The sequence below is a fragment of the Schistocerca piceifrons genome, chromosome 2 (assembly GCF_021461385.2).
Source record: "Schistocerca piceifrons isolate TAMUIC-IGC-003096 chromosome 2, iqSchPice1.1, whole genome shotgun sequence".
Taxonomy (NCBI): domain Eukaryota; kingdom Metazoa; phylum Arthropoda; class Insecta; order Orthoptera; family Acrididae; genus Schistocerca; species Schistocerca piceifrons.
This window is the reverse complement of record NC_060139.1, coordinates 270906580-270919290: the sequence shown is the minus strand read 5'-3', so window position 1 is coordinate 270919290 and position 12711 is coordinate 270906580.

The window sequence follows — 12711 nt, the reverse complement described above, 5'->3', positions numbered from 1 at the left end:
CGGAGATGTCGCATGTTCATGGCATATTTGTTGCCAGAACTGCTGGAGGATGTACCTACCTCTGAATGTTACGCACAGCTCGTAGTTCAAGCACGATTGGGCGTCAGGCCATTTCAGCATTCTTGTGAGCCATGTTCTGAGAGCCATCTTAGGGAATCGACGAATAGGCCGAAGTGGCCCTGTGGTCTAGTCACCTAGATCGCCTGACCTCACCTCTCCGGATTTCTTCCTTTTAGGGGGCATACGAAGCAGCTGGTGTACGAATCCTTTTCAGAAACGGAAGAAGAGCTCGTCGCCAGATGCTGTCGCTGCTGGTTTCATTGCGGAAGCGTCAGGAATCCCTGAACAAACACGAGAGCAGAGGTACTGCGAGCACAAACACCAATGGCCGCGCATTCAAGCAGTTCCTGTGAATGCCACAGCTGGAATTAGCATGCTAAACCAGCCTCTGTGTATATCGTCCCTAACATCAGAAATTGCCTGCAGAGGCCATCTGTAGCCGGCCAGTGTGGTCGAGCAGTTCTAGGCGCTTCAGTCTGGAACCGCGCGACTGCTACGGTCGTAGAATCGAATCCTGCCTCGGGCATGGATGTGTGTGATGTCCTTAGGTTAGTTAGGTTTAAGTAGTTGTAAGTTCTAGGGGACTGATGACCTCAGATTTTAAGTCCCATAGGGCTCAGAGCCATTTGAACCATTTTTAGAACATCTATACCCTAACTAAACATGTTTTGATGTTCTCTATCTTCTATATTAATGAATAGTTTCGGAATGCCCCGTATAGCTTTACAGCATTACTTACCTCTTAGACTGGCAGAATCGCAGTTAGCTGAGAAAGACAGGTGGAACAGAGAGGCTTCGTGATGACAGGATGGTGGCAACAGCAGATTGGCATTTCTATAGGTAGTGGATTCTTCATAGCTCATTAGTCTCAGTGGTACAATGGTCAGCATTCTATTTCCAGATTGGTATACAGTTTTGGTATATTAGGAATTCTTACTTTGGCCTTCACCTTTCTTACCAACTAATGTACACCTAAAGTTCTGCAAGATGAAGCGGGCAGCGGTTATAGGTATCTTGCACCTGCAGGATCTACAGTTTCCGGATGATGTCAGTTCCATAATGTAATACATAGGAAGTACCATCTAAAATTAAAAGTATCTCTTGTTGTTGCACCGATCTTTCATTCGTTATTTTTTTTTTTTTTTTTTGTAAACTCAAAGTTCATTTATTCGAATAATAGACTACCATATAGGTATTTATTCTGAAATATGCATCCAAGCATCACTGTTCGTCTGTGCACCCCGCAACAGAACTAAGGAATCGGCTTTTAGAAGCCCAATAATTCGTACCCAACGTGCCGCTTAAGTTTGAAAGTACGTACAATCTTCCTCTGCAATAGTGCTAAAGCGGACGCCCTCGACGTCATCCTCGAGCTTGGTGGCGCTTCAGACAGGAAGATATCGACTCATTAGAAAACGAAGCCACAGCTCAGAGGTTCATGTCACGTGTAAGATGTGTTAACGATGCCACAGTGGATCCAAATTCTGCCCAACGACACGGTGAACGTGTCACCCACACGATGGGAAGCTCTCCACAGCCCCTCTTATGCGCATTTCACCCTCCCGTTTCCTATGGAGATTGTAATCACGACACCTAGCATTCAGAGCAAGCGGTTTTATTACGAGCTACCAAGGAAAGTATTGCAGGCACACCGCCGCTCAGAATCGGCAGAAAAATGTTACAGGAAATGGCATAAAGGACGTCATTGAAGCCTCTCCTTTCCTTTGACTGTTTATTCCCACACACTTGGTGGTCGAAAACACAAGCTCTCAACAGCAGTGTGTTCTTCACAGCCTTCAACACTACTTACAACCTCGGAGGTTTCATCCCTTCTCTTAGCAAACTGAGGGGCTGCGTCTCAAATAAAAGTGATCTCACCCCTTCGGAGTAAACCCAATTTTTTCTCATGTGTACAGAATGGAACTGCTACAGAAGTTTGTACACCATTGGGTGGGATTGGAAAGTGTTTGTGCTTTTTTATCCCCCCTACTTCTTGTCCTCATCCTCCTATGCAGCGGTAACGGAGGAGGGGGGGGGGGGCGGGGGATGGAGACAGTGGGAAATTGACATGTGCATGAATAAAACAGCGAAGGATTTTTCTAAGACCACCCCCTCCCCCCACTTCGACAAAACCCTCGATGACACCCACCTGCCTTTGCTGAGTACCTTAAAAATATACATGTACAGGCATAAAAAATGACGGCAGTCCCAGCTGCCTGCAGGCAGGCTACGCTGCTGCTCTTTAGCCGCTACGCTGTTGGTCTTGCGCCTGTTAGTATGCATCTGGAGTCGGAGTGTGTCAAAGGGGTTACCGCTCTACAAGTGACTAGGACTTCCTTACAGGTTCGTGATAGCATTAGCCGTTGTAACGGCCGAGCAGGTAGTCGCGAGACCCCGTAGCGGACGGGCGTGTATGTCTTCCAGGTAAGCCAGGAGCCGCAGTTGGCGCGATGCCTGTGCAAGTTGTAAAGTTTAATGTAATAAACACTTATACCAGACAACTTATTCCGTCCAGTTATTGTGAGTGGAAACAAGGGGGGGACAGTGAGTCTTCTCGCACTATACACTCACACTCCAATGTGCCACCACGGGAAGAAGAGCCCGCGCGCACAAATGTCGTACCTTTAGCTTTCATTCAGTTAGTGTCTTGTACTACCTCTTGTTGTGGTGGTCTTCAGTCCAGAGATTGATTTGATGCAGCTCTCCATGCTACCCTATCCTGCGCAAGCTTCTTCATTTACCAGTACCTACTACAACCTACATCTTTCTGAATCTGCTTAGTGTATTCATCTCTTGGCATCCCTCTACGATTTTTACCCTCCACGCTGCCCTCCAATATTAAACTGGTGATCCCTTGGTGCCTCAGAAAATGTCCTGCCAAACGATCCCTTCTTCTAGTCAAGTTGTGCCCAAAATTTCTTTTCTCCCCAATTCTATTCAATATGTAACAGGATGACCGGAGCGGGTGACGTGGTCGGGGTTGTAGGGCTTGGCTGGGTAGAAGAAGGTGGCTGCTTATAGCAATCTTCCTCTTTATTGTTGGTTCTTCCAATACATTTTCCGGTAGCTCAGCCCCACCGCTCGTTTCGTGGTGGAGACGTGCTGGTGCGCGCAGCCCCGGGAAATGAAACGCTGTGCTCAGTCAGCGGCTGCGCAGGCAGTAGGAGGTTAGCAGCACGAGGCCCTGATGCCCTTAAACAGTGCAGACAACTGCTGGGTCCGCCGGTTGCGGGGCGCCGTCTTTAGTAGAATGTTCTCGATGACTTTTCTAACGCAACCACGCCACATGCGGCCCGCGCCTCCGTAAATCTGCTAATGCTGCGTTTTGGCTGTTGATGACTGTCACGCACGTACACACATACCAACGCTCGTTGCAAAACTGTGTCACTTGCACAACGCGCCGGCCAGCCTTCGTCCGCCGACTGTCGTTAGGCTGGCGCGTCGCGCACTGAAACCCACTAAATTACAATTTCGCACCATATTTCATAAAAACAACCCCTTGTCCTCTACAAATACCTCCTCACTAGTTATGTGATATACTCATCTAATCTTCAGCATTCTTCTGTAGTACCACATTTCGAAAGCTTCTATTCTCTTCTTGTCCAAATTATTTATCGTCCGTGTTTCACTTCAATACATGGCTACACTCCATACAAATACTTTCACAAACGACTTCCTGACACCTAAATCTATACTCGATGTTAACAAATTTCTGTTCATCAGAAACGCTTTCCTTGCCATTGCCAGTATACATTTCATATCCTCTCTACTTCGACCATCATCAGTTATTTTGCTCCCCAAATAGCAAAACTCATTTACTACTTTAAGTGTCTCATTTCCCAATCTAATTCTCTCAGCATCACCCGATTTAATTCGACTTCATTCCATTATCCTCGTTTTGCTTTTGTTGATGTTCATCTTATACCCTCCTTTCATGAAACTTTCCATTCCTTTTAATTGCTCTTCCAAGTCCTTTGCTGACTCTGACAGACTTACAATGTCATCGGCAAACCTAAAGGTTTTTATTTCTTCTCCATGGATTTTAATTCCTAGTCACAGTTTTTTCTCTTGTTTCCTTTACTGCTTGCTCAGTATACACATTGAATAACGTCAGGGATAGGCTGCAACCTTGTCTCATTCCCTACCCAACCACTGCTTCCCTTTCATGCCCCTCGACTCTTATAACTGCCATCTGGTTTCTCTACAAATTGTAAATGGCCTTTCACTCCCTGCATTTTACCCCTGCCACCTTCAGAATTTGAAAGAGAATATTTCAGTCAACATTGCCGAGAGCTTTCTATAAGTCCACAAATGGTATAAACGTAGGTTTGCCTTCCCTTAATCTACCTTCTAAGATAAATCGTAGGGTCAGTATTGCCTCAAGTGTTCCAGTATTTCTATGAAATCCAAACCGATTTCCCCGAGGTGGGCTTCTACCAGTTGCTCCATTCGACTGTAATGAATTCGCGTAATTATTTTGGAGTCGTGACTTATTAAACTGATAAATTTTCACATCTGTCAACACCTGCTTTCTTTGGGAATGGAATTATTATATTCTTCTTGATGTCTGAGGGTATTTCGTCTGTCTCAAACATCTTGCTCACCAAATGGTAGAGTTTTCTCAGGCTGGCTCTCTCAAGGCTGTCAGTAGTTCTAATGGAATGTTGTCTACTCCTGGGGCATTGTTTCGACTTAGGTCTTTCAGTGCTCTGTCAAACACTTCTGCAGTACCATATCTCCCATTTCATCTTCATCTACATCCTTTAGCATTTCCATAATATTGTCCTCAAGTACATCGCCCTTGTATTCTCCTTCCACCTCTCTGCTTTCCCTTCTTTGCTCTGAACTAGGTTTCCATCTGAGCTCTTGATATTCATTCGAGTGGTTCCCTTTTCTCCAAAGACCACTTTAAATTTCCTGTAGGAAGTATCTACCTTCCCCTAGTGATATAGGCCTCTACATCCTTACATTTGTCCTCTAGCCAACCCTGCTTAGCCATTTTGCACTTCCTATCGATCTCATTTTTGAGACTCTTGTATTCCTTCTTGCCTGCTTCATTTACTGCATTTTATGTTTTCTCCTTTCATCGGTTAAATTCAATATTTCTTCTGTTACCCAAGGATTTCTACTAGCCCTCGTCTTTTAACCTACTTGATCCTCTGCTGCTTTCACTATTTCATCCCTCAAAGCTACGCATTCTCTTTCTACTGTATTTCTTTCTCCCATTCCCGTCAATCGTTCTCTTATGCTCTCCTTGAAACACTCTACGACCTCTGGTTCTGTCAGTTTATCTCAGGTGGCAACTGTTTATATTCCCACCTTTTTGCAGTTTTTTCAGTTTTAACGTACTGTTCATAACCAATAGATTGTGGTTCTAGTCCACATCTGCCCCTGGAAGTCTTACGATTTAATACCTGGTTCCTAAATCTCTGTCTTAACATTATATAATCTATCTGAAACCGTCCAGTATCGCCAGTCCTCTGCCATGTATACAAACTTCTTTCATGATTCTTGAACCGAGTGGTAGCCATGATTAAGTTAACCTCTATGCAAAATTCTACCAGGCAGCTTCCTCTTTGGTTTCTTACCCCCATTCCATATTCACCTAATACGTTTCCCTCTCTTCGTTTTCCTACCATCGAATCCCAGTCACACATGACTATTAAATTTTCGCCTCCTTCACTATCTGAATTATTTCTTTTATCTCATCATACATTTCATCAATCTCTTCGTCATCTGCAGAACTAGTTGGCATATAAACTTGTCTTGCTGTGGTAGGAGTGGGCTTCTTGTCTATCTTTGCCTCAAAAATGCGTTCACTATGCTGTTTGTAGTAGCTTACCCGCACTGCTATTTTTTTATTCATTATTAAACCTACTTGTATTGCTTACGTTCAATGAGATTCGATCATGTTATTCTTCGTCTTCGTGAGGCCTGAAAATTAACTGGATAACTCATTAAAAGATAAGGCCTTACTGATTCTTCATTTATTACAGTGCTGCAGTGCATTTTAGTGTACTGTAGGAGTAGCGTGCTGTGCCACAAATTTCGATGTTGCCATATGGGAGGAACATATCAGGACTGCAGGTTGATGTTTCACAGGGGAGAATGCAGCGGGAAAGCTAAAAGATTGTCAGCTGACGGACTTCCCTGTAATTGTAGATTATGTAGTGCAGGCAAGGAAATCGTGGAACAAGAAAGAAAGATTTATGCCCTAGAAATGGCATATACTGAATTAGACGTGAAACATCCCCTTAGAAAAAATTTATAAATGACAGTACTGGAAAAACTCTACGTTATTTGATTTTCAAACAGCTGGGCAAAACTGAACGTACTCTGACATTTCTCTCTTTACTTATTGTGATCAACACTAAACTGACACACAATATTTTAGCGCAACGCAATCTGACTTTCAATAATCCCTACAAAAGAATGGCCCTGACTGACAGTAACCTATACCTTTCATGAATCACTTACCTCACAAAAATCTTCGTTACTCGAACTACTGCAGTACAGCGAGCGCCCGTACTGCCTGCTAAATAAAAGATTCTAACTACTGGAGGCACTAACTGCTGATAGGCATAGTTAGCAAATGAAAGATTTTGATGGAGAACAAACAATGTATTCACCTTCATAGTGTTCAAAAGTCATAATACAAATTTCCTTTTTCTGACCGACACACGTCCATTTCGTCCGCTCTCAAAACTCTACCATCTCTCTTCCCACATCCACCACTGATGGCGGCTCACCTCCACCTTCCCAACGCTACACGCGGTTCACATCCAACTGCCCAAAACTACAATAGTGAATGTTCCAACAATGCCAACTAGCCACAGACTGTACACAGCACAGTCAGTGATTTTCATACAGAGCGCTAAGTGACGTTACCAACATAAAAACCTAAAACGCCTACTTCCAGATAGTTTGAAGGGGGAAAGAGTCAATGGGAGATAGGAGCTACAAGCAAGAGGCTAAAGTATTAAACGTCACAACTCGCAATTTCACTTTCCAGTTCGCAATTAGTTTGACTTGTTACCTGAAGTAAGAAAAGAGCATCAACCAGTTTTTGAGCTTAATATGGTGTGGCAGACTCAATGAAACCACTTGAAGGCTAGGTCGGTAGAAAAGTCACGTAGGGAGTCAAGAGTCTTGCATATAGGGAGCTGTCGTGGGAGAGAATACCAGATCGCAGGCATCGCGAAACCTAGTGCCAAGTTAGCCAGGTGACATAGGACATAGTGGTCTTATGCAGAGATTTTGATAGCGACGTTAAGGTACTTATAGTAGGAGAAGCAGGAAACAACCTGACTAGCAATTTACTTACAGCATTATAATTGACCTGTACGAAAGAGGAGCAGCGACAGCGCACAAACTAGTGCGGGATTTTTCGGAGTTTCGCATCGTGAGGAACACTGGATTATGAAGCCTGTTAGCCAGGTGAACAAAGGGCTGTGCAACTTGCTTTTGACTGAAATAAAGGTTCATATTTGTGCCGTGCTTGTTGCTGCGATTAGGATATAGGGGTATACTAATCATGGTCTGCACCTAACTAGGACGAGGAAGGAAAGATTAATTGTGCACCCTGCAGAATGTTTAAGGGGGCCACAAACATCCAAGACAAAATCCATACACTTACTGGAAACAAAGGGTCATACTTTTTAGCTTAGATTCAGAATACAGACACAGAGAATTGACAGAAATTAGAGCAGTATAAGACCAGAATAAGTGTAACTGTGTTCTGAAAATTAAATTAATTTTTTCATCACAGCAGTAGAGAGTTGGGGAAACGTGATAGCTGTCCTTAATATATGCTTAGATGATGTGGAAAATTTTGAAGTGATAGATGTTCTGAGCTTCTCTGAACGCCATATAAGTACAGGAATGGAGAACTTAAACGTCAGAAAATTCAGAGTTCCGTCACTTTTGTGTGGATCTAACATGGAAAAAGGAGGCATTACAGCATGTAAATGATGGCCATTAAGTCAAAAATACTGAAACTAATTGTTTTTGGTTTGATCTGAACCTCGAAGAATTTGCTTGTGAGTTGTTACTGCAGAATACTTCTAAGATGCCTTCTAGGAAACTTTCAGTTATTTATGAGAAATCAACATGCGTTCTTGAGCCACCTGTCAGAAAAGAACAAGTAGTTAGTAGATTTCGATGTAAATTTCTTGAAAGAAACGGACAGGAAATATAAACTGAATTTATTATTTTGGTGTTTCAATATGATTTTAGTAGTAAAATTTTCCAACTCATTTCTAGCAAAATAGTCGAACACTGATAACATTTTTAGAGACCGTGCTGATGCTGAACGAAGTAATGTGTACCCAATTCCTAATATACTATCTGATCCTGATGCACAATTAGTGGAAGTAAACAGAATGGCATCTTACAACCTGGAGGAATGGAGGTTTATTAATGAGAACAGGATAGAATGTTCGAATATTAAGCTAAGGTGGGTGGTATGGTATGTGGTATATGTGGAAAGAGATGCTAAAGTCAAATTCAGTTCATTCCATACTAAATTTGTGTCGATATTGTAAACTGCTTTCCTGAAATGGTGTTCAGAAGATCTATTAAAAAACAGGTAAACTGCTGATAACTAAGGGAATTAGAATCCCATGTAAGAGAAAGAGAGACATTTATGTAAAGGTTAGAGTAAGTCAAGATCCAATGTTACTTACATACAACAAAAAATACTGGAGCATTATAAGAAAAGTCATTTAAATGTCCAGAAGTATGCATGTTTGACAAAAGCAAATAATTCACATAATAATATTGGACATTGTCAAGCAGGAGACAGGATAGATAGTCAGTATACAATATGCCATAACAATTAAACTAAATGGTAATGCTGTGACTGATGATTCACAAGTTGCAAGTAGTTTTAAAATCACTGTCTAAAGATGGCAATAAACATGGGATTAACTGGTTCAGTTGAAGAAGAAAGAGAATATATTAAATTTCGTCATTACATAAAACGTTAAGCAACTACAAGTAGCATCAGCATCCTTCGCCGAAGTTAACACAGTAATAAAAATTCAGAAAAATGTTTTTAGTGCTATACTGTTCTATACATCATTGGCCCAATGAGTCTTTCCTAAGAGATTAAAATTCGCAGTTGTTGAACCACTTCTTACAAAAGGTGACAAGACAAACTGAAAAAGTTGTCGTGCCACTTCCTTGCTGACGTCTTTTTCCATAACATTCGAAAATATAATCTACTCAAGAATAGTCACATACTTAAGTGGAAACAATTTACTTAGCATATCACAGTTTGGATTCCAGAAGAATTGGTTGACTGGGAATGCTACTTATAAATTCGTTCATCAAAAGCCACAAACCCTAAGTAATAAAATGTCGCCATTTGGTATTTTTGTGACCTGTTCTAGAGGTTTATTGTGTGGAAATATTACTCGCTTAGAAAAACGTAAGTTTCATGGATCTGACAGCTTTACTTACAGCTGCTTTGAATCATACTCACCAAAAAGGAATCAAATAATTGTGATGAATATTTGAGACAACATCGTAATGTTATAAAATTTTAGTGGCCGTTGAAAAAATCACAAAAGTGATCCCACAGTGTTTAACTTCTGATCCACTCCTTTTCCTTTATATGTGAATGACTTACCATTGGACTAGCAACAAAACTGGTACTTCTTGCAGATGGTACTAGTTTTATAATAAATCTCATTAGAGAGAAACAAATAGAAAAATGGATAAATAATATTTTCTGAAAACTATGAAGTAGTTCTCTGAAAACTGAAAAAAATACATTTTATTCAGAATGAGGTTTTCAGTCAGCACAGGAGTGTGCGCTGATATGAAACTTCAAAAAAATGTTCAAATGCGTGTGAAATCTTATGGCACTTAACTGCTAAGGTCATCAGCCCCTAAGCTTACACACTACTTAACCTAAATTATCCTAATGACAAACACACACACACACCCATGCTCGAGGGAAGACTCGAACCTCCGCCGGGATCAGCCGCATAGGAAACTTCCTGGCAGATTATAACTGTATGGAGGAGCAAGACGCCAACTCATGACCTATTTCGAATCTCGGTCCGCTGCAAAGTTTTCAGCTGCGAAGAAGTTTCACACTACATTTAGTTCTGCACAAGTTGATACAGCACATGAGCTAGGGTCAGGAAACATCATAGAATGCTCAAAAAATGTGTTTCCACATACTGATGGAAGTTTGAACTGGAAGGAGCATATTACTAATCTTCTCAAACAATTAAGTTCAGCTACCTTTGCTTTTCGTAAAATTGCTAATGTATGAAACAAACGGCTTAACTTCCTGACATATTTTGCTTATTTATACTCAATAATGTCTTACGGAGTAATTTTCTGGGGTAACGGATTACTTAGGAAGGACGTAAGATTATAAATCACGATCACTCACGGACGTCAGGTACTTACCTCTTCAAGCTTTTAGGCGTTTTAAATGTGTCGACCAAATATATATATATTTGTTAATGAAATTCGTCATATATAATCAGTCATATCTGAAAATAAAAATGGTGTCCCTAACTACAACACTTGAGGGCACAATTACCTTTAATACTCATTCTTAAAGCTGTCAGAGGCTCAGAAAGAAACTCAGTATGCGGAAATAAAAATTTTTGATAATTTGTCCAATAACGTATAATTTCTGACAGGTAGTGAAGCATGTTTTAAATCTAATTTAAAACAATTTCTGAAGGACAGCTCCTTCTAATCTGCTGACCAAATCTGTTCATTACTGGTAACGCTAATCATGTATGCATATCCTGTAAAGTGATACGTTCCGCATCATTTCAATATCAGAATTGTTCAAATGGTCTATGAAACATGTAAATAACTAATTAACTAGCTATCTAACTAACTGTCTGTACAGGTACATTTTCAAAATTTTCGATAAAGGCGGGCGGATGGTACCTAGAATGTGCCGAAATGCCATTCATAAGAAAAACGCGTCATTTCAACGCTAGCGTCGCCGTTATGATCCATCGCAGATGCATCAGAAGACTGGGAGAAACGAGGATAAGAGGGGGTGTGACGACCTTCCCATCATTGAAACGTCCACGGTTGCCCTTAGGAGAAATGTGATGAAACTAAGTGCCAATGCCAGTAAACTCACATGAGCTTCTGAATGTGACCTTTTTTCGTATGTGTCGTCACGTTTCTTTTTGGAGCGTCGTGGAGCCCGAGGGTGACGTCGCAGTGCGCCACGATTTTGCACCGTTACAGACGAAGATGGAACGTCCCTTTGAGCCAAAGTTCAAAATTAAAGTGTCGCACTGGGTGGGAATTTCCTGGTTTGGGAAACGTGATCCTGTAATTCTCTTGAGCAGTGTAGGTCAACGTTATACGTAAACTGAATAAGAATTAGAGAATCCTAGAAAGCACCCTTTTTGTACCATTAGCAACACGTTAAAAGAGTGACACACAAGGTCAGACTCAAGTCGGTGGTTCTCTTGCACCTCAACCGGCAGACCTATTCCCTAACTGTTGTACGTGTGGTGTTTGTTCTTTTGGACATGTCTGAATGAACAGACACCATACATATAATAGTAGTACCTACACGCCTTGATACCATTTCTCGAAATATCTTCAGTATGGATCCACTCTAGGTCCCACCTCTTGCGGGAATCATCCTAATTGCTGCGAGCAGTGAGGTTTGACAGGGGATTGGTTCAGACATGGTGTGCTATGAGTTGTGGATTCGAGTCAGAAAGTAAGGTGTACAAGCGCATAAACCAGGGACTCTGGATTCGAGTCCCTCTTTGCCACAAACTTTGACTTGTTGCCACTGAATTAATTCAGTGACCTCTTGCAGCTGACGTCAGCACTTCCCTTTCATCATACCGCCTAACGTACGAATCACGTACTTTTCTGCATTTTATGATGTTAATACAGTTAACATTTGGCCTACCACAGTAGCTGCCCACCTTAGCATGCTGCTTATGCTGCTTCCAGGACTCATGTAGGTGAGACTGTTGAGGATCAAATCTATCTGATGGTTTTATGTAGGGGTCGGTGTGATGAACATCCTGGATGTGGGTCTTGGGTGGTTTCCTACATCGCACTAGGTAAAACATCGCAGTAGGTAAATGCTGGACTAAAAGTCTGTCCACATCCCGACTCAGTTACATAATCCGCAAATGCAAGTGAGCGCCTGAATTGCTCAAACAAACTTTAGCTAATGCCATATTATTCCACTACCCAAAATCGCATTTGCCCATTTGTCTACCATCAGATGCTACCGACCATACAATAAAACGCCATACATTTCAAGAAATGATGAGGGTGGGAAGAAACAACAAAGAACTGTGGCCTTTACCAGCAAACGTCTGACAATTTGCGGAAATAATTATAGTATCAATGAGAGGAAAGTTCTAACCGTTGTGGAGACTCTGAACACTTTTATCTGTGTGCCTGGGAACATCACGCTACCATCATTGCAGATGATACAGCATTTACATACCTGAAAAAATGCCGATTCTCACATGTTACATAGATCAGGTGGTCATTGGTTCTGCAGCAATTCGATACTGAAATTAGATATTTAAAGGGAATACACAATGTGATACTTGATGTACTTCCCAGAATGCCTATAGATACAGAACAGGAATGTAACGTATTAAATGCCAAAAGAAAATTTTA